This window comes from Pinus tabuliformis, chromosome 8 (genome assembly GCF_031772625.1).
Source record: "Pinus tabuliformis cultivar Carrire ecotype Pingquan chromosome 8, CPIR1, whole genome shotgun sequence".
Taxonomy (NCBI): Eukaryota; Viridiplantae; Streptophyta; class Pinopsida; order Pinales; family Pinaceae; genus Pinus; species Pinus tabuliformis.
Window position 1 is genome coordinate 350,472,268 of NC_142294.1, and position 21,265 is coordinate 350,493,532.

Sequence of the window (21,265 nt, forward strand, 5' to 3'; positions counted from 1 at the left end):
CATCATTTTTTTAAGGTGAAAATAAAATAAAAATGTAAAAATGTAAATTTTTTTTTTTTCATGAGAAATATCTTTATATTCCATATCAAGAATATACATGTTTTGGTTTTCGATGAATTTCTCAACTCAACAACAAGGGTCAAAGTCGTTACAATAAAGTTCATCATATCATTTATGGGAATTCAACTTGATAGGGAAGACAATAATCATGCATCCGAACAACCCAAGATAGATTCAATTTACAACTTAATTATATTTATGTACTAATTTTTTTAGTGTAGTTTAAATGTTCTACATTTTTGCTCTTTTTTAGGCATATTTTTCAATAAGTTTTGCCTACAATCCATCCAAAAATGTTTGGAAAAACATATTTGAGTTGTAAATATGTAAAGACCAAGTGCCCCAGGGTTTGAAGGGCTCTAAATCTATTTGTGCATTCAAAAATATATTTCAAGCAATGACAAATGGTGATCTTGCCAAGAATTATATTGCTAAATTTAGGTCAAGAAGGAAAGAAATTGGAACAATTATAATTCATCATTTTTTAAGGTGACAACACTTATCATAATTTGAATGTAAGCTAATAATGAGGATGATGACTACATGTTATCTTTAAATGCACACTAATTCACTCCATTGTTTAAATAAAAACACGCCACCTAAAATGACTTGTTACTACCCTTAAATGCATGCTGACTCGTCATCTTTATTTAGAAAAATACCATGCCAACTAAAATGACTTGCTCATGGTTTATAAGGGGGAAAACTTCCACTTTTACCAAAGGCTTTTAGGTTAGGGTCGTTGACTTGTTTTCTTACATCTAGAGAAGGCAAGCTCATAAGAAATAAAAAAAAAAATAATGTCTTACTCCAGGGAAAGAGGATACATTGTTCCTAGAAGTAATGTATTCTCTCATGTATGAAATTAAGGATACATGCTACTAGAAAGCATGTGACTCGGCTAAAAGTAGCCACAATGATAAATAAAATGGACATTGACTTGTTTGTAAACACTATTTATGCTAAAATGGCCTTTTAACCTAGAGTAAGACCTCATACTAAATTTGATTGACTAAAAGCTCTTATTCCTTAATAACAACTAAACATGGTAACAACCAAACATAAAAATTGTTTAACAACAATAAAAGTCATGTCTAAGGTAGAAAAACTTACTATAATTCAGTGGTCAATTGGTTGCGAGGACAATAATTATTTGTCACCATATTTGTAGATATGAGTTTATTCATCACTATTATTAAAAAAAATGTCACTTTAAATCACTCATTAGTGGTATGTAAAGGGATAGACTTCCACACTTGCCACATGTTTCTAGGTCTTGGACCACTAACTTGTTCCTCTATGTTCGAGGGGGATAAGATCTTAGCCAAGCATAAGCAATTGACTATACTCTAAGACTAGAAAGGTGGTTTCAACCTACCACCACTATCCACTAGAAACCTAGTATCCTTGTTGTTTGTCATTGAAGCTACCAAGGAAGGGTCATGAGGTTTTTGTAGCACCTAGCCATCAACCCCATACATGAAGACTATAATTCTAAAAATTTATTACAATTTTATGTTATATCCAAAAATATGGATCACTCATCTTTGTGTACACTTAAATTTCAAATGTTCGGGGGAATACATATTAATACATGGAGAAGTCTAAATGTTATGTGATTTGGACTTTTGCAACAATCATTATTAGAATCTAGTTACACAATTATTTTAATATTGTAATATTTCATTGTTGAAATTTGTATTAAACTTCATCTCAAACCCCCACTAAACTTGGATTTTGCAATCTCAATAATTAATATATGTGATTCCAACAATTATTCTATAAGTTTAGCCAAATTTGAGCAAAAATGGTCGAAAAAACATGATAAAAACAAATCCAAAATGTAACATGTTTAGGCTATGCTTTAATATATTACTCAAAAATTAGTGTATATACATAATGCATATCAATTTTCATTCAAGTGTGTCATGTGCATAAATGGCTAAAGTGAGCATGGTTGATGATACTTCACACTACTAATGAGAGATGGCAAATGGTATATATAGTGAAGAGTTTGGATGATTTCTAAGGCATTTATGGTCATGCCATTGAATTTAATGATATTTTCAAATCTAACAATATTACCATAAATGTCTTGAGACTCATACAAGCTCCACATAATGCATAGTGTTATGTTTTTTAACTTTTCAACTCATACTCTCTGTGTTGTCTAATTTACATTGAATGGAATATTTACAACTTTACACGTATTGTATGCTTCAATTTTAGGTGAACATATCTACTTTGCTATGCAACATTGAACGTTGCATGAGGGTGGATACGCACTATGGGATTATCAACGGTAATTATCCAACAATGCATATCCACCCCCATGTAGCATTCGATGTTGCATAACATGGTACTTAATGTTCACCAAGGTGTCGTCATGGTGGAAGTAATTATGAAATATCATTATATTTATGTTATCAATGTTTCATGTAAATGTAATTGGCAATCAAAGTAGCTTTATGCTATTATAAAGCATGTGAATCGATTAAAAGTAGCCACAATGATAAATAAAATGGACATTGACTTGTTTGTAAACACTATTTATGCTAAAATGGCCTTTTAATGTAGAGTAAGACCTCATACTAAATTTGATTGACTAAGAGCTCTTATTCCTTAATAACAAGGAAACACGGTAACAACCAAACATAAAAATGTTTAACAACAATAAAAGCCATGTCTAAGGTAAAAAAACTTACTATAATTTAGTGGTCAATTAGTTGCGAGGACAATCATTATTTGTCACTATATTTGTAGATACAAGTTTTTTCATCACTATTATTCAAAAACATGTCACTTGAACTGACTCATTAGTGGTATGTAATGGGATAGACTTCCACACTTGCCACATGTTTCTAGGTCTTGGACCACTAACTTGTTTCTCTATGTTCGAGGAGGATAAGCTCTTAGCCAAGCATCAACAATTTATTATACTCTAAGACTTCAACCTACCACCACTATCCACTAGAAACCTAGTATCCTTGTTGTTTGTCATTGAAGCTACCAAGGAAGGGTCATGAGGTTTTTGTAGCAGTTATCCATCAACACCATACATGAAGACTATAATTCTAAAACCTTATTACAATTTAATGTTATATACAAAAAGATGGATCACTCATCTTTGTGTACACTTAAATTTCAAATGTTCCAGGGAATACATATTAATACATGGAGAAGTCTAAATGTTATGTGATTTGGACTTTTTCAACAATCATTATTAGAATTTAGTTACACAATTTTTTTAATATTGTAATATTTCATTGTTGAAATTTATATTTTCAAATGCAAAAATGGATTAAAATTCCTCTCAAACCCCCACTACACTTGGATTGTGCAATCTCAATAATTAATATATGTGATCCCAACAACTCTTCTATAATTTTAGCCAAATTTGAGCAAAAATGATTGAAAAAACATGATAAAAACAAATCCAAAATGTAACATGTTTAGACTATGCTTTAATATATTACTAAAAATTAGTGTATATACAAAATGCATATCAATTTTCATTCAAGTGTGTCATGCGCATAAATGGCTCAAGTGAGCATGGTTGATGATACTTCACATTGCTATTGAGAGATGGCAAATGGTATATATAGTGAAGAGTTTGGATGATTTCGAAGGCATTTATGGTTGTGCCATTGAATATAATGATATTGTCAAATCTAACAACATTACCGCAAATATCTTGAGACTCGTACGAGCTCTACATAATGCATAGTGTTATGTTTTTTTAACTCTTCAACTCATACCCTCTGTGTTGTCTCATTTACATTGAATGGAATATTTACAACTTTACAAGTATTGTATGCTTCAATGTTAGGTGAACATATCTACTTTGTTACACAACGTTGAATGTTGCATGAGGGTGGGTATGCATTGTGGGATTATCAACGGTAATTATCCAACAATGCATATCCACCCCCATGTAGCATTCGACGTTGCATAGCAAGGTACATAATGATCACCAAAATGTCGTCATGGTGGAAGTAATTATAAAATATCATAATATTTATGTTATCAATGTTTCATGTAAATGTAATTGGTAATCAAAGTAGCTTTATGCTGATTCATGCCGCCCCCTCCCCCCTCGCCCCTCCAACTTCTTAGTATAAATAATATTTCTACAATAGCTCTGATACCAATTGTAGAAATGTTGTTTATACTGAGGGCGAGGGGAGTTAATCAATATAAAGCTACTTTGATTTTCAATTAAATTTTAACACCTCCTTTTATAATATTATTGAGAAAATCATCAACAATACCATGCATGGATCAAGGAACATAAGGCAAATCACATAAGAAACACAAAAAACAATGAATTTTTAGGGTGGAAACTTATAAAGGGAGAAAACCATCATTCTTCTTCTTCTCTTCTTAATTTTTTTTACATATGTTCATTGGATTCAACCAGTAGAAAGAGGCGACACCCTTACACTGTTTTGTTGGCACCCACCAACAGGAAGCACCCACTCCCTTAATTTTTGTGTTGACACCAACCAGCCAGAGGCACATGCCCCCTTAATAAACGTGGACCTCCATTTCATCTAATTTCAAATTGGATCCACTCCCTGTAACTTCAAAATTTGATAAAAAGTCTTCTGCAAACACATTCTCACACATATGTCATCAACAACACTTATTCTACAACCATAAAATTACTTTCAACAATACATCATTAGTCTCAAGAAGAAAAATCAACATGCTAGTCACAAAATTAGATGAGTACAATAACTAGACCAATATTGGCCCTTGTCAACAAGGCTCATCATCTCTCGCATTCATCAAAATGGCATATGTCTAGATCAAGTACCATCAATATTAACAATCACTCATGTGAAACAAGTAGAAACTCTCATCAATAATGGTTGCAATAGATTCAAGACAAAGGTCCCATGTTATCAAGTGTAGCATTCATACCTTGGCTATATCAATTTTGAGCAACTCAAACTTAACAAAAAGCATATTATTAACAAGCAACCTAAGTAGGGGTAGTAGGAGGGGGAGGGATCCTTCGGGATCCTGATGAGCATCAAGAAATTAAGTTCACCTAAGGTCTTGGTAAAGAAACCAGCAACATGGAAGAGATGTACGGGCTTCTACTAGGACTTCGACTGGTTGAGGAAAAAGGAATCTCCAAGATCACAATTTTAGGGGACTCTCTCCCTACAATTCAATTCCTGCAGAAAGGTACAACTCTCGAGGTCAATAAGCTAAATATTCTTATTCAAATAATCATGAGCATTTTAGATTGTTTTTGGCATAAAAGTTTCTACCATGTTCTAAGGAGCAAGAATTATGAGGTGGACAAACAAGCTAACCAAGCATTCAGTTTAAGGAAGGGGAAAATAGAGATCAATGGCCAAAAGGGATGGCAAACCATACGATGACTTCTCCAATGGGAATGATAAGATCCTCTATGTATTCAAGCCAAAAAAACATTGTACCAAGAAATAAAATTTCGATTTGATTGTCCAACTCCTTAGCGTTAATGTGATCTTTGTCCATTCATTGAAATGCAAATTAATCATTCATTTTGGTCGTAGTTTCTCTTGGGAGGTGGCAATGGGCGAGCATGTAGGCCACACTTCGTTCTGTACCATGCCTGTGGTGAGTCTGCACAGAAGGATCCAGGTTATAATCTCACACTGCGTGCATTATAGTCCCAAGCAACCATTCCGGATAGATATATCGGTCACACTAGAGGAAAGGATGACCCCTGTGTGGGAAGTATAAGGTTCATTACTCTTATTCACGAAGGAGAGTAAAGGCATGGGTTTGGCTCTTTCTCATTAAAAGGAGCTTGATGACCATTGGATTAGTGTGAAAGTTTGGTTATGCTTCCTCTCTACCAGGGGGATCCCATTGAGCCAACAGGATTTGGATGGGAGTCTAGTGTCTTTGTCATAGATAGGGTTGAAGTTCACTCCTCAAGACTTTATCTTGTAGCTGAGCTCTACCTTCAAGGTTTTTTCCAGTAAAGGAGATTTCACCTAACTGAGTTTAATTTCTAGCAAAATTTGGTGGCAATTGTCTAGGGACGAGATAGTTCGAGCGATAAGCAAAACAACAACTTGTGGTTCCACACAGTGGATGGTCTGCATGAGACTCCTCGACATTTGGGGAATAATTTGGTAATTTACCTCTTTCCTTGTTCGTTGCATAAGAGTTCAATCTTTCCTTAGTGTTTCCTTGGGGCATTATGTGTTTATCTTCCACTACATTTGGCATGCAATATTTGGGGAGTTGGGACAATCTTGGCTTGTGAAAGAGGTTGGAATTGGAGATGTTATGTTTTAGGGACGTGATGGAAAAATTCAGTCGAAAAGATGGAGGCGAGGGAACCTCACATTCGTGCCCCTTCTACCCACACCCTCCTCTCAATGATAACATTGCCAGTAATTCCCTCCTTCAACTCCTCCTACAACTCTCCCTCACAGTTGCACAACAGTCTAAGAGAATGCAAGGCTTTCAAGCTTGGATCAATCGTCAAAATGACGAAATAGATGTCGCCCGCAACCAACTGGAAAACCTATCTTCGACCGGTCTAGCTTTAAGACATCAAACTTTAGTAGGAAACACGAGTGTAGATTGGGCAAAAGCAATGTCAATTGATTCCTCTTCTTGTGAATGACATAATATGTAAAATTGTTCTACTTTGTGGTCAATTTTGCAGGCTCTATAGTTGCAAATATGCTAGCAGGATGGATGTAGCAAACAATCACGATGTTGATGATGTAGAAAATCTTAGTCTAACTTCTTCTATCGAAGAATTTGATCTCATAATTGATGTAAATCTCCCAATTTTTGTTGCGTTCTGAGCGGAAATTTTATAAAAATATCTACTCATTAGTGTTTACAAAAAAAACAAGAAACCTAACAATACCTTGCCCTAAAACAAAGTCAACCTTAGTACAATGACTGGCAACAAACAACATATAGACTAGCTCAATAGTCTCATTCATCAACACATATCTACACAAGAACCCTTAAAGCTTCTCAACACACAGTCTAATGGTTCTTCACAAGGCTTTGGACGTCAACATACAATCAATATCATATTCAATGTTACCTTCAGACCTTAAGTATAAAAATAATAGATTGCATCAATGAATAAATAACACAATGTTTGAAACACTTTGACAAGATTGTTGGTAGCAACATATCAGGTTACACACACTCTTCAACAACCCTTGTAACATTGAGAGTTTATTCTATACTTCTTGTAACAATAATAGCAAGTGTAGCTTCTAAATATTAATTCTGAGCATTCCACACAACACCAATAATTATAGCAAGTAGACACCTACGACAAACCTTTGTTTAGCAATGACTTCACTGATTATACAAATTATTTTTTGATTCAGAAGTGATTATAACTTATTGAGTACTAGATTGCAGGCCATTGTATTTGCATGCATCGACCTCATCAACTAGAACAAAGGATGTGTTACTCCAATAAAAAACATTTACTATCAATACACCAAACTGAGCATTGATTGCTAATCCATTGTACTTGATCATCGTCATGTGTTACACCATATCTGTGAATTCTTGTTTTAGTGCAAAATAGAGATATGTCCGAACTTTGTGTACAAGAACAATTGGACACTTGCTTGTGTGGACATACTCAATAGGTACACATTGCTTTATGATCACTCATAACCATTTAGTTGCTCACACCGATTGCTCAAAGAATCACAAGTGACACTAGTGATACATACATCATACCAAAATGCAATATAAATAACAAACCACCATTGAGAAATTCCTTTGCTTAGAAATACAACCATGTGATCACTCTTGAATAGAGACAAGGGAATAATTACACCATCATAAGCGACTGAGCATCTGATTACACAAGAAGAAGACATGATAATAATGTGATTTCCCTAGATCAGAGCACCCTTCCATACACTTGGATATGCCTTCATCATTAGATTTAGTCTTGCACCATGCGTCTTGCTTAGATCATAAATTAGACTTAATAACTTGGGCTAGAATGAATGAAATCCTGCGATTGATCTTGCTAGACACAGGACGTATGCGATCACCATCATGTCACCTGTACTATAACAAAAGAATAAAAGGAAGAGATCATTGTCCAGATTACTCAATCGACACACCCACATGCCATTCTACCTCTGTATATATATCCATTGCTCAAAGACCGAATTAAGTTGACCATCAAATTACCATGGGAAATCCTTTGGTAAATTTTGATGGTAATTGAGATCTGGCATCAATTCATGGTCACCATGGGAAAAAAAGCCAAGGGATAAAACCATGGTTTTTGGGGCCCACTTTGTTTGTACGACTTGGTAGCTTCTGCACATGCACTAGATGAGAATCATGTGTAAATTACACAACCTTGGTAATGCTGCTCAATGTAATGCACAATTTTGCTGGGATATGCTAGTGCAAATGCTGCAATATAGCACAAACTTTACCCTACATCAATAACCAGGTTGGCATCAAATATTAAAGCCTTCTTCACACCTGCATGAAAGTTTTGCCAATCATCAATGCCAATCCTATATAAGACATCCATGAGATAGACACATGAGAGTTGTGCCAAACATCCTTAATATCAATGCCAACACAAAGATGCCAACATCTTTTACTAATAAAATAATATAAATACTATCCAATTTAGTAAAAAGAAAAAAACAACATAATCCTACATACATAAACGTTTATCTTTAACACTATTTATATATAAAACTATTTTTAACATGAAAAAGGTGCTACGTAGTAGCTAGTGGTTACCTCGTAGTTTAAATATAGTTAAATTGGAGTCTAGACTACTGACAAGCTATGAGTTGATCAATTAAAGCCTTGATGAAAAAATAGATATAAAAGTGAAAATGTTGTGCTAAAATGGTGCTTTTTGGTGAGCACCCTTCCTCATTGGTTGTAATGAAGCTCTATAACTTTATTTATTTGGCAGTGTTTCATTCAAATTGATATGGAGAAACTCAGTTTCAACTGAATGAGATGTGAATTCCAGGAAACTTGTTTTACACGAACAATTGTCTCGTACATTGTTCATGGTCATTTTACATGATTGATATAGAGCAAAATGTAATTGTGTTTGTGGCAGTGGAATCATGGTATATGGAACAAAACTTTTATTGCTATCTCTCGAATTATAATTCTCATTATTCAATTCTAATATACTAACTTTAACTATAAAGAAAATCATAATTTTTGCAACACATACTCATCCTATACTATAATATTATTGCAACACATACTCATCCTATACTATAATATTAAACGATATACAACAAATAAATTTTAATGGGTGAAATGGAGTAGAAAATCAGATGTCAATATGATCAACTGCGAACAACTTTTATTGAGTGAAATGTATTAGAAAATCAAATACCAGTATGCTCAACTACGCAAATAAATAATGATATTTAAAAAGGAACCTAGACATTAATATAAACAAAAGCGTATACATAATTTAAATGATTCCTCTTCTAAAATAAGACTATGGGTGATAGAAATAATTTTCACAGTGGGGGCTTGAACTTTGAGACCTGTTTCCAGCCATTCTCATCGGGCCACACAAACAACAAACCCTGAGAGACAGTTGTTTGGAAGTTCACTGCACAAGCTCAAGGTGACATCGCAACTCGAGCTTTAGGTCCTTTAGATGCGGCCTGTGAGAATCAAGCACATGAACCATCTGCCTGAAAGACCAACCATGATAGGAGCATTGAAGCCATTCGTTCTCATCCAATCTCCCTTCCTACAACAAAAAATAATAATTATCATTTAAATGACTCCAAGCCCATAACAACTAATCTTTATGTATAACATAAATAATAGCAATTTATCGAGAGATGAGCAAGTCTGTGGGGGAACTTGTCCTTGAAGGCTTTCCAATTTCCCTCGGCATCTTGCTAGAGAACAATCTCACAACCTAAGAGTTGGAAAGGCATGGGAATCTTAGGGTCCAAGTCTTTAATTAAAGAAATTGGATACCAATGATCTCTCCATATAAATTTCCCACTCTCCTCCTCTGCTTCACGCCCTTTGTCAAATTCTTCAGTAGAAGAAGAGCTAGGAATGGTGGGCGGAGCTACAGTTGCAGAAACCACATGTAAATCTCGCCTCCTTGCAGCAAAATTCTTTCTTTTTCTTCTTATATATTGTTCTTTAGCTTTCAAGAACGAGAAATTGTAGGCTCCCTTGGATTTATTATTACATTGGCTGCCAATTTTGGGCAAGAAAGTGGTGAATCCAACAAAAGTTCCATTGATTAATGCGTCCATTGTGTATTACATAAATTTGCAATGGATTGTGCAATGTCGTGTGAATGAATTTAGAGTATTTAGTGATCTTCTTCAAGTTGTCAATCCCTCTTGATTGCGTGTTATGCATGGTTTTTTCGACTGTGTTTTCTTCATATTGGAAACAACAACAAAGCATAGGGGGAAATGGAAACTAAATGGAAAAGAGAAAAGGAAACAATAGTGAATGTTGCCGCAAAGAAGGGCAAGATGGATGATAGTGTTTCAAGTGGAATCGAAAATACGAAAGAGAAATAATTGTTGCTTGTAGGGAAGGAAAATTACATAAAGATGAAGGGAAAAAAATAAAATCAAATTAAGAATTAACAAGAAAAAAAAATGATTAATGGATTTGGAATTGAAAATAGAGAAAAAAAAAACAATAGAAGTGGACAAAAAAAGAAAAAGGTATAACTCAAATTAAAAAATAATAAAACTAAAAATTATACATATTTTTTTGTTATTATTTTTTCATTCATCAGCCTAAATATATAGAAATAATAGAGAAAGCAAAAATAAATACAAATAAAAAAGTTCAATAAAAAACAAAAAATTAATAACTAATAAGAAAACTTATGATAATACATAAACTTTAACCAATCACCTTATAAATAAATATAAATAATAACAAAAATTAAATTCCCAATATTAAATTATAAATAAATAATATAATTTTTTACTTAAATCTCCATTTCATTAAAAATTAAAAACATAGCAAATAGCCCCACCCCCCATCCCCAAAGTAAAAATTAAAAACATAGCAAATAGCCCACCCCCATCCCCAAATAAAAACCACCACTAAATTAAACATGATTAACTTAAATCTCCGTACAAATAAAAAAACACAGCAAATACTCCATAACCCAAAAAGCAAAATCACCAAAATTGATTTAGATTCCTTAAAACCATAAATAATGAATAATTAAATCGACCCAACTTTTAAAAAAGTAAAAGTTTGACGACACTACAAGTCATGTTTTTTGGTACAGCCAACGACCAACAAAGAAATATGAAAAAGAAGCACAATGTTGAAAGATGCCGAGCGCAGATGGCAATCAACATTTAAATGCAATGTCCCGTGTTTGCACGCAACCTTCGCGTCAATTGCCTTAGACCGGGTGGAGAAATTTCTGAGGTTTTAGTTTTTGGTTTGTTTCGGCAGAGGGGTGGCAGTATCGAGAGCGCTGCACTGTCTATCCAGAAAGAAAAACCCTATCCTCGGTTAATCGCCCTCATATTCTTCACGGAGCCGCAATAAGAAGAAGAAACAGAGCGTGTTGTCGGAGTTCAATTCCCGGGAAGCGATCATGATCAGGAACAAGATGTGTATGAGAGCACGGAATGGTGTAGACCTCGACCTACCCCAACTAGCTGATCTCTGTTTTCTCCGACGAGGATAACGAGCCTGCGTGGCTCGACATTCCTTTTCCGCAGCAAAGGTGCGCTGTCCTCCTTATTGCAACGGACTGATTTGAAGCGTCTAGCCCTCCAATCAGAAAAACAATTATCTGCTTCTTTTGTCTTTGAGTCAACTTGCTTTCTTTGAGTTAGGACTCCCATTTTTTAGGGAGAGTGGAACCCATTTTGCGTTGTCTTGCTTGATTGTGTTGAATTCATTGCAGAAACCCATTTGAACGAAGCTCCGCCCTGCAAAATTTCTGAAGTTAGATAGATAGCCTCAACCAACTGCTGTAGCCTCTTTTTATTTATAAGCAATCAGGTTTTTCAAATTTCTATCCATTGCTTCAGATCTGCAACAACATGGATTCTGTTCGAGTGTTAATTAGTTGTGATTTTAACCACGCAGGTGTCTCCAACATTCTCAGAGCAAGAGGTCGAAGTTGCAGAAGTAGCATCATAGTCTTCTCCTTCTGAATCCAAATATTTCATCTCCGATTCGTGCCTTATCTCCTGTTTCTGCTTCTGCATTCGTATTGGCTTAACTGACTGAGGTATATGCGCCTTTCTTTTATTTGATTGCAGTGTTATGCTTTCATATTTTTCATTTAATTGAAAATTGTGTAATCTTCTGCAGGTCCCAGGAATAAAAGGCCTAGGCCCCACTAAGATCAATGGAACTGGATCCGCAGGAAGATCAATGGAACTGGATCCTCAGCTGCTTCTGCGACTACACTTGCGTCATGTCAATCTACAGCGCTGGAGAATATTTCTTCTGACAGTGCAGATGGTGTCGGTGGGTTCATCAATGCAATTGCAAATGTGTTGCCACCTAGAATTTCTGCAACTCAGAATTCTATTACATCCTCGTCCTTCAGTCAAAGATATGGAGAGATGATCGGAGAAACAGTTACAATAAGCCAGAAGATTGGAGTTAAATTTGAGGATTCTGATTTTGTTGCCTTCATATCAGAGCCAAAAATTACATATGTTCCTGTGAAAGTGGAAGGATCTTCTGAATCTGGATAAATCAGATAGAAGAAGAGAAGATTGATAGGCAGAGTGATGTATTGTTCTCCGAAAATTCAATAGTGCAATTGAAATACCCCATGATGTAAGTCTATCATTACCCGGATGCACATTTATACAATTCCTACCGCATCTGTTTCAGTGTATCCAACAACATAAGAATTATTTTTCTCCTCCGTTTATTTTGACAGGTCTCCCTCAACCATTTATGCGAAGAATGCTTCTTTAGAGAATTAATGATGGTGTGATTTTCATCAATTTAACAAGCTTTAGTTTTCTGATTAGTTAGGAAAGATGATCCCGCTAAACATAAGATGGTTTTTTGTTCAGGCACCTCTGGAGAAATAAACTGACAGTTCAGAGAATGACAGTCTAGTCATTGTTCTTCTTGTGGTGGTAACGGTTTTCTGTTTTTTTCTTGCCACGGTTCCGTGCATCTCAATACTCCACGAGTTTCTTTGGTTCAGCGCTAATGTCATTGATGGCTTGCCTAAGGTATACACCTTTCCTGCTTTTGGCCATACATGTATCTTGTGTGCAATGGCAGTCGTGTCACTGGGATCTTTTTGTCTCAAACTTTGCTGCTGTCTTGCTTTACACAGTTGCAATGTTTTGAGGGTTATTTAGGTTTGGACTACATCTTTCCCAGGGTTTGAATGACAACTTGTTGGGTTTGTTGGGTAATTTAATTGATGTTTAAATTACTTCATTCATTGTCAACCAAGGGGTTCGTGTACTTGTGAAGTGCATGTGCACAGTATATGCTAGGAATTCAATTTTTGATTTTAAAAGATGTTGAATATAAATGGAACTTGATTAACTCAAAACATTCCTACACACATGTTCTTTCCATCAAAATTACTCTTTTAAAAGCAAATCAAACTTCAAGGTGAAATCAATTGAAAATTTTAATTATCAAACTGAATCGAAATTTAATCTATTGCAACAAGAATTAAAAATTACTCTATTTGAACTGAATTGAAATATCTATTCTAATGGGCAGAATTGAAATTTTAATTCTACTTGCAGAAAATTGAAATATTATTCTAAATGCTCTTGCAAATCAAAATCTGTATTCTATTCAACAAAAGAGGAAATCTTAATTTAATTACTTCAGTAAAATAGCAAGCTAAAATGTAACTCTGAAGGATTACAAATGTGTGCAGTTGTGATTAGAATTGCTCTGCCCATTACTCATGAAATCGAAATAAAAACAACTGAGTAAAACAGACTATGAAATGGAAATATTTTTGTCTTTTATGAATGCTCAGCTTGTTCAAACTACTGAAGGTTAAACCAGAAATTGATGAGAAAATAACAATTGAAAACATTAACTAATTGCAACGAAGTGACTATTCATGAAATAAGCCAAGATTAACATAACTAGATACTAAACTAACTTACAACTCTCTAGGGGGGCCTCTTGTTGAGTGCAAGCACGAGATCAACTATCAAACTATTCACCCACGCATTGATCACCAAAGGAACAAAGTAATTTGTATTAAATGCCAAAGTCTTCAATAGCAAATGATTACAAGTTTAAAAAGAGTAACAATGTCTATTACTTCGCCTCAGGGCCTTTTATAATCCTCTGTTAAATAATAGTCTTAAGAGTTATAAGCCGAGAAGCAAGTTTTACTTTGACAACTAAGAAATTAAATTGAAATTGGAATCTTTCTTCTCATGATTTGCTACTGGAAGAGAAAATCATGAGAAGATTTTGATTTGACATATCGTAACTTATGATTCCAAATTCTTCTCGTCCAATTCCACACTCGCTTGATAATGCCACGATCCTCCTTCAAATCCTGTGCATAATTGGAGTATTATAACCAAAGTTGACTTCTGGTTTGACCATTAGATCTCTCGAACCGGGTGAATTGCCAGATCATTGTGATAGGTGGATGTCCATATGTTGATCATTTTCCATCTACCTATATCCTTTATTCCTTCTCAAACGTGCTAGAACCTGTCTAACCATGGATGTAGCTGCAAAATCTTTAGTTAGCTGCAGAATGAGTGCAATTTGGTAGCTATAGGAATGTTTTGATTAAATTTCATAAAGAAACAATAGATTATAAACCATGAATGATTGATACCTTTTATGATGTTTGAGCATATTTGAGGTGACCTTTCAACTTGGAAATGTAGCAAAATTATCATGAAAATGATTGAAAACAAACTAAATGAGTTATCAAAAAGAAGACAATTCTGGACTTCAACACCTTTCTACTGCATCTCTTTTCTAGGGTTTCACATGGTATATTCAGAGAAGGGGATAAATGATTCCTCAACAATATATTAAGTATGGGCCTTACATTAATGGCAAAGGACTCTTAAATATTATTCAATATGAACTTGTGGAGACAAAAAATATTGTTGGAACTATGATGACCAATAAAATTATGTATACAGATTGTTATTGGTATGGTGGTAACGGTTATCTGTTTTTTTCTTGCCAGGGTTCCGTGCATCTCAATATTCCACGAGTTTCTTTGGTTTAGCGCTAAGGTCATTGATGGCTTGCCTAAGGTATAAACCTTTCCTGTTTTGGGCCATATATTTATCTCGTTTGTAATGAAGGTCATGTTATTTTGATCTTTTTGTCACAAAATTTTCTTTTGTCTTGCTTTACACTGTAGAAAATCCACGAAATTTTGATCTGCTAGAATGAGCAATCTGAAATATAATTTCTTCTCATATAAACACAAAATTTCTCTACTAAACTTTGCAGCGTAATAAGAACAAAAATAACAACAATCACACAATACAAACACAATATTTTTTCTAGGGAACCCAACTGGGAAAACCCTCTGCTTGATTATTGATAGAAACTGAGCATTAGATCTTTTACAAATACAACTTATTTCAATCTGAAAAAAAACTTGTTTTCCTGCTTTGAACCATGCTTGAAACCCTTGCAAGATTGCCGATCCCTATCTGCTCTCTATCAAACTCACACGAGCCTCAACCTGTGCTCTCTACTGCCTTGTCTCAACAACTCGTGCTCATAAGACAATGATCAAATTGTGCCTTCGTTCCTCCTTATAAGCACTTCGATTAGGCTATTACTGGTAAGTTCTATTTGAGGAAAGTCGAACTGTTGATTGACTAGTTAACAAAAGCTCACTGGTTAACTCGTTCTTCCTATAATTTAGGAGCCTGACTTAATCAACTCGTCCTTTACCCAAAATAACTCGCACTAAAAGACAATAAACTCGGTCTTCCACTAATTAGCACTATTCAACTGCTTCTTTCCTCCCTAACTTATTAATTTTCGATAATCATGTTCTTTGCTTAAGTCAGTTTCCAAGATAGCCCAATTTATATTTGTTTCAATCGCATAAATCATCATTACATTGATGGTAACTGAAGAAAGAACATAAACCATAAATGCAGAAGACAAGCCAAGACAAGAGAACACACAAATTTGGCTCAAGCTAGGGAAAAACCCCAAGATGCGGAAAACCCTTGATCAATATTCCTTATTATTAATATCAAATGCTTAGCAGAGAGAGTACAAAATTCTCAGTCAAAATTGACTTGCCAAATTGCAGATAAATAGAAGGCCCAAAAATAACAATTCTAAAGGAGACAAAATTTGCCCTAGTGTCAAACTGTTGTAGAAGCGTGATTTGGTTAGGGTTACTACTGCTATCTCACTCAATAAGTCTATGGTAGTTTTGGCTCCTCCAAACAGTCATTACAACCTCTGCCCACTTTGCAATAATACCAAGGATTTGTTGCCTATAGTACTGAGACAAAATCACATCGAAAACTTGCACATACCAACCCAGAATTGTGCTACATAAGGATAACAACCCTTCAACTTAACTATAACATTCTCATACCTCAAGTCTGGTGTATTTTTGTTGTAGGTTAGGCTGACTGGTTAGGGCTTCTACAACTCCCTGTTAGCCCTTCCTTTCACCTCTCCAAGGCCTCCAGTCGCTGCCGCATACCTCTCTTATCTTACTGTTGCTACATGCTCGCTGTAGGGTCAATCTCCAACCCTCTGTTCATACTTTCGACCCTCTCCAAGCAATGGAACAGAGTTCAACTCTCTGTCCAAGTTATGATATAGACATGCAGCGTCATCATAAAAGAAAACAACCCCAAATGAGTCACAAAAACAACCCATATTTGCACTAGGAGTCTCGGCCTGCCTACACTTATATTCGGCCTGCTCAAACAGTCATAGAGAGGACAAAATACAACTCCTCCTTCCTTCCTTTGGGCTCCTTATCACTGTGGCTACTTCTGTCCACAGAAGCTCTGCAACAAGGTATCCAACAAGGGTCGAAAATCGTTTTGTAACTCTGCCTCAGGAAGATCAGATGATGCCACAAACTTTGCCTTAGAACTTCACACTCTGTCACAAAAATGTATACCACAGTGAAACATTCAAAACTTGACCATCTTTGATTACTAGAGCGAGGGCAAATGAAGTAAATTTCTTCCTTCTATTCTCATTATTACTACCCTTTCCTTCCTTCGCTTAGAACAAAGATAGATAAGCTTATCGAAGCGACTTATGGAGGTAGACGAAGAGAGTACTTATACCCTTCATGGGTAGGTTGACTTGGTCACTTGTGGAGGCAAATTCAAATTTCAAAATTTCAATTTTTCCTGCCTTGATAAGGTCATGCCTCATAATTTTTTTTTTTGAATAAATGAATATTTTTCCTTATCCAAATTTAGTGATCTTTAGATTTTGATCCTCTTGAAAAGAGGAATTCAATGCCACAATTATCTTGTTCAAATGAGTTGCTCAAAGAGGAATTTGGCTCTAGTTGCCAATTTTAACATAACTTTTAGGAATTTGCCCTAAATTTTAGGAACTTGTACTAGTTTTTAGGATTTAACTCCTAACTCATAGGAACTCGTGCATGCTCAAGGAGAAACTCATTGTGGTTCCTTTGATTAAGGCACAAATCAAGGAACCCTTTCTCGCTAACATTTTCAACACTCCCTCTTAGTGAGGAAGGTGTTCCTGGAAGAACCTCGTCCACCTGGATCTGTCTCCAACATTACCAAGTTCTCTGCTGCTGCAGTTGCTCCCTTTGCATTAGAATACTTCCCTACTTTCTTCTGCGAAACCTGCTTTGAAGATCTGTTCTTTCCGACCATGCTCTGCAAGTCCACCTCTTTAGTCATAAGTGCCATGTACCCTGTGTACCTATGTGTCTGCTTCTTGATGTGGAGACTCAACTCTCTCCTGACATCCCTTAACCAAATCCTTTGCCCACTTGGCTCGAACTCTCCCTATATTTGGAGTCTTTGACTGGGTGTCTACCTCCACTCGCCCTGGGCTATGGTCCTCAATATCATCCTGCAGGTCAGCCCCACTGCCTACTAGCTTAGATTGAAATTGAGATACTGGTTGAGTCTCCATCTTGAGAGCTCTATCCTGCTCTCGCTCAACCACCATTTCTCTACTTTGTGCATTCCTTGCCACGCTGCTCAAGGCTGCACTTGTCCCTACTTGCAACTTGTAGAGATTCTTCACCCTCACACCTATCTGCTTCTTACATCCAGAAGCTAAGTGTTGGAGGTACGCCTTACCTTTGCTGAAGATGATATCATATCCCTCGTCCTCAAGGGTAGCTACCGAAACAAGATTCTGCCTTAATCCTGGAACATAGAGGACATCTCTGAGATGAAGAGGATTACCTATCTCCCTCTGAAAATTGACAGTACTAACTCCTCTAGTTGCATACTGACCATCATCTCCTAGCTCGATCTGAACTGCATGTCCTTGTCCTTTAGGTGGCTAAAACTCTTCTTGTTCTCGATCATGTGGAAGGATGCTCCTGTATCAATATATCGTATACTGCTATCTACAGAGCTTGGCATGCATGAAATCAATGAGAAATATTTCTCGAACTAGGCAGAAAATTCAAAAAACATCTACCTTTGCTGATGCAACAACATGATCCTTATTGGACTCCTTTTTCTTCTGATTAAGACACTTTGAAGCATAGTGTACAAACTCATGGCAATGAAAGCTCTTGATCTTACTTAGATCCTTCTTCTTGCCCTTCTCACTGGACTCAGCCTCTCCTTGGCCCTTCTTGCCCTTAGCCTTGTTACTCTTGCCTACTAGGGCACAGTTCTCCTCGTCCTTTGTCATAACTGATCTCCCTTCTATGGTTCCTCGTCGAATCTCTTCCTGTATGCAGTCAGTCCAAAACCTTTTTCAATTTGTGAAAGTTCTCTCTCCCATAATGACATCCTGGAACCCTTTCCACGACTTGTGAAGTCCAAGTAAGGCAAAACTCACAAGATCATGATCAGATACAACCACACCCACCCCACCTAGTTCATCTCGTACCTGAGTGAACCTTGACAAATATGGGACGATGGGCTCATCCTTGTTCATCTGGATACTCCTCAACTTCTCCTTAAGAGCAAGCTTCCTGGTATCATTGGTACTCTGATACAACTTCAGGATTGTTAAAATTGGCAACTAGGGCCAAACTCCATGTGGGTCATCTTATTTATGTCAACTGATATTTTGCTTGGATTCCTCTCGTTGAGAGGTGTAGGATTGATCTAACGATCATCCGATTCTGACATGTATTTATGGAGATATGAATTTATTTGTATATACTTGACAATTTGTCAAGGTCGGCCAGCAACAAAATGTGTGGCACACATCCTCAACAATTCATATAAATAGAAGACACCTTGTGGCATTATTCACTCATCTCTCATCTCACATTCTTCTCTCTCCTTATTTGATTGGGTACACATCTAGGAGCAGCATCTCTCTCACACGTGTGGAAGGACGAAGTGATTTCTAGCTAGGGCTGTGTTGACCGAGTTTGACCAGGGCTACAGAAAGACACTTTGACCAATGTTGACCAGCGTGGACTCCTCTTGGACTGTGGATTTGGTGTGGTTGCTTCTCCTTGGCAGGCCACAGATTTTGGCACACAAACCGAGGTGATCTGACCTCAGGTTTGACCAGCGTTGACTACCCTAATTGCTGGCTGCAGGTTGACTTCTGTTGACCTTCGTTTGACTATGTTTTTGGGCTGCCTCTTCTTGCTGTTGGAGGCCGAGTTGACTGGGATATTGACCAAGCTGATTGGAGGTCAATTTTGACTTGTTTGACCAGCTTTGACTTTGCTGGTTAGGGTTTTGCTGCTGCTGTAATAAAATTACAGAATTGTATATTTGTACTATCTCTCTCTCTTTGCTGAATTATTGAAGATTATAGAAGAATTGATCAAATTGTCTTGGCTTGTCTTCTGTCGATTTATTTATGTTCTATCAACATTTTACTTTATGTTAATGTGATTGCTAAACAGTGAAACTGACATTGGGCTAATAAGAAGAAATTGAAGTAAATTGCACTAAGCATAGAACATACCATAACTTAACATGGTATCAGAGTTGAGGTGAAGACAAAGCCCAAGCAAGAGCAACCACCGAACACTGTTGGAAAAAGTCTTAAGACTTCATGGGTTCCTCATCACACTTCCTTGCCGAAGACAAGCTCCGTGAGAAGTCTGACTATCACGGATGGAAGATGTCTCTCGATCTGACATTGGAAGAGTAGGAAGTGTTGGACTATGTGGGAGGCAGAATTACTGTGCCTCTATCAAATGCACCAGTTGCTGCAAGGAACAAGTGGACAAAGGGTGAATTCAAAGCAAAGAAGATCATCCGAGACTCTATTGATAAGCGCCTGGTGGCCTATGTTTCCGAGTTGAACACCTCCAAGGAGATCTACGATAGATTGGTAAGCTTGTTTAAAGTTAGTGATGCAAATCAAGTTTTGTTCCTAAAAAATAAGTTGAAGGAAATTAAGAAGGGCAAAGACGAGAATATGCAATCCTACTTCTTAAGGATCACCAAGATCAAGAATGATCTTCTATCGATTGGGGAAGTCATTCCTGACAAGGAATTGACTATCACAACTCTTGGAGGGCTCCCATCCGAATGGTATGTATTTAGAACCACTCTTCTCAACAATAATGTAATTCCGGGATTTGAGGAATTGATGGCAAGATGCATTCAAGAAGAGACTAGGATGGAAGAGCAGGAAATGCTTGCATTTAAAGGCAACCCCACTGCTTTCTCCTCTCATGCTAAAAGGAGAAATAATTCTGGGTCTAAATCCAAAGGAAAGGCCGGATCGAAAGGTGGAAGGAAGGGAAGATGTTTCGTTTGCAACAAATTTAGCCACTATGCGAGGGAGTGTCCAAATAGAAAAGACACATCTCATGACAATGATCAAAATCACTCTCGAGGCAATTCCAACCACAATCAAAGGAATGGCAGGTTCAATGGTAGAGGAAAGAGGAATGTCGGAAATCAAGGAAGTGGTCAACCCTCCAAGAAGGCAAGAAACTCCAGGTATGAATCTAATGTTGTTAACAATAAGCAAGATGAATATTATCTGATATCGGCCCTCTCTACTACTTCTCCTCCGGACTCGTTGGGCAATTGGCTTATTG

At 36.4% G+C, this 21,265-nt stretch overlaps 1 protein-coding gene across 7 annotated transcripts in view; it reads left to right on the forward strand.

The window, feature by feature from the left end:
• The first annotated feature begins 11,368 nt into the window (after positions 1 to 11,368).
• The window catches only part of LOC149235583 (uncharacterized), a 101,398-nt gene continuing 91,501 nt past the window's right edge, over positions 11,369 to 21,265 (forward strand). For 3 of the 7 annotated variants that reach the window (XM_089372152.1, XM_089372153.1, XM_089372155.1), the window contains exons 1-7: positions 11,369 to 11,809; positions 11,993 to 12,090; positions 12,178 to 12,322; positions 12,406 to 12,882; positions 12,989 to 13,039; positions 13,128 to 13,292; positions 15,260 to 15,329. The gene's annotated coding sequence lies outside the window, so the exon portion shown is untranslated. The remainder of the gene's footprint in view (positions 11,810 to 11,992; positions 12,091 to 12,177; positions 12,323 to 12,405; positions 12,883 to 12,988; positions 13,040 to 13,127; positions 13,293 to 15,259; positions 15,330 to 21,265) is intronic. The other 4 variants (XM_089372148.1, XM_089372151.1, XM_089372150.1 and 1 more) reach the window with 4 other exon arrangements.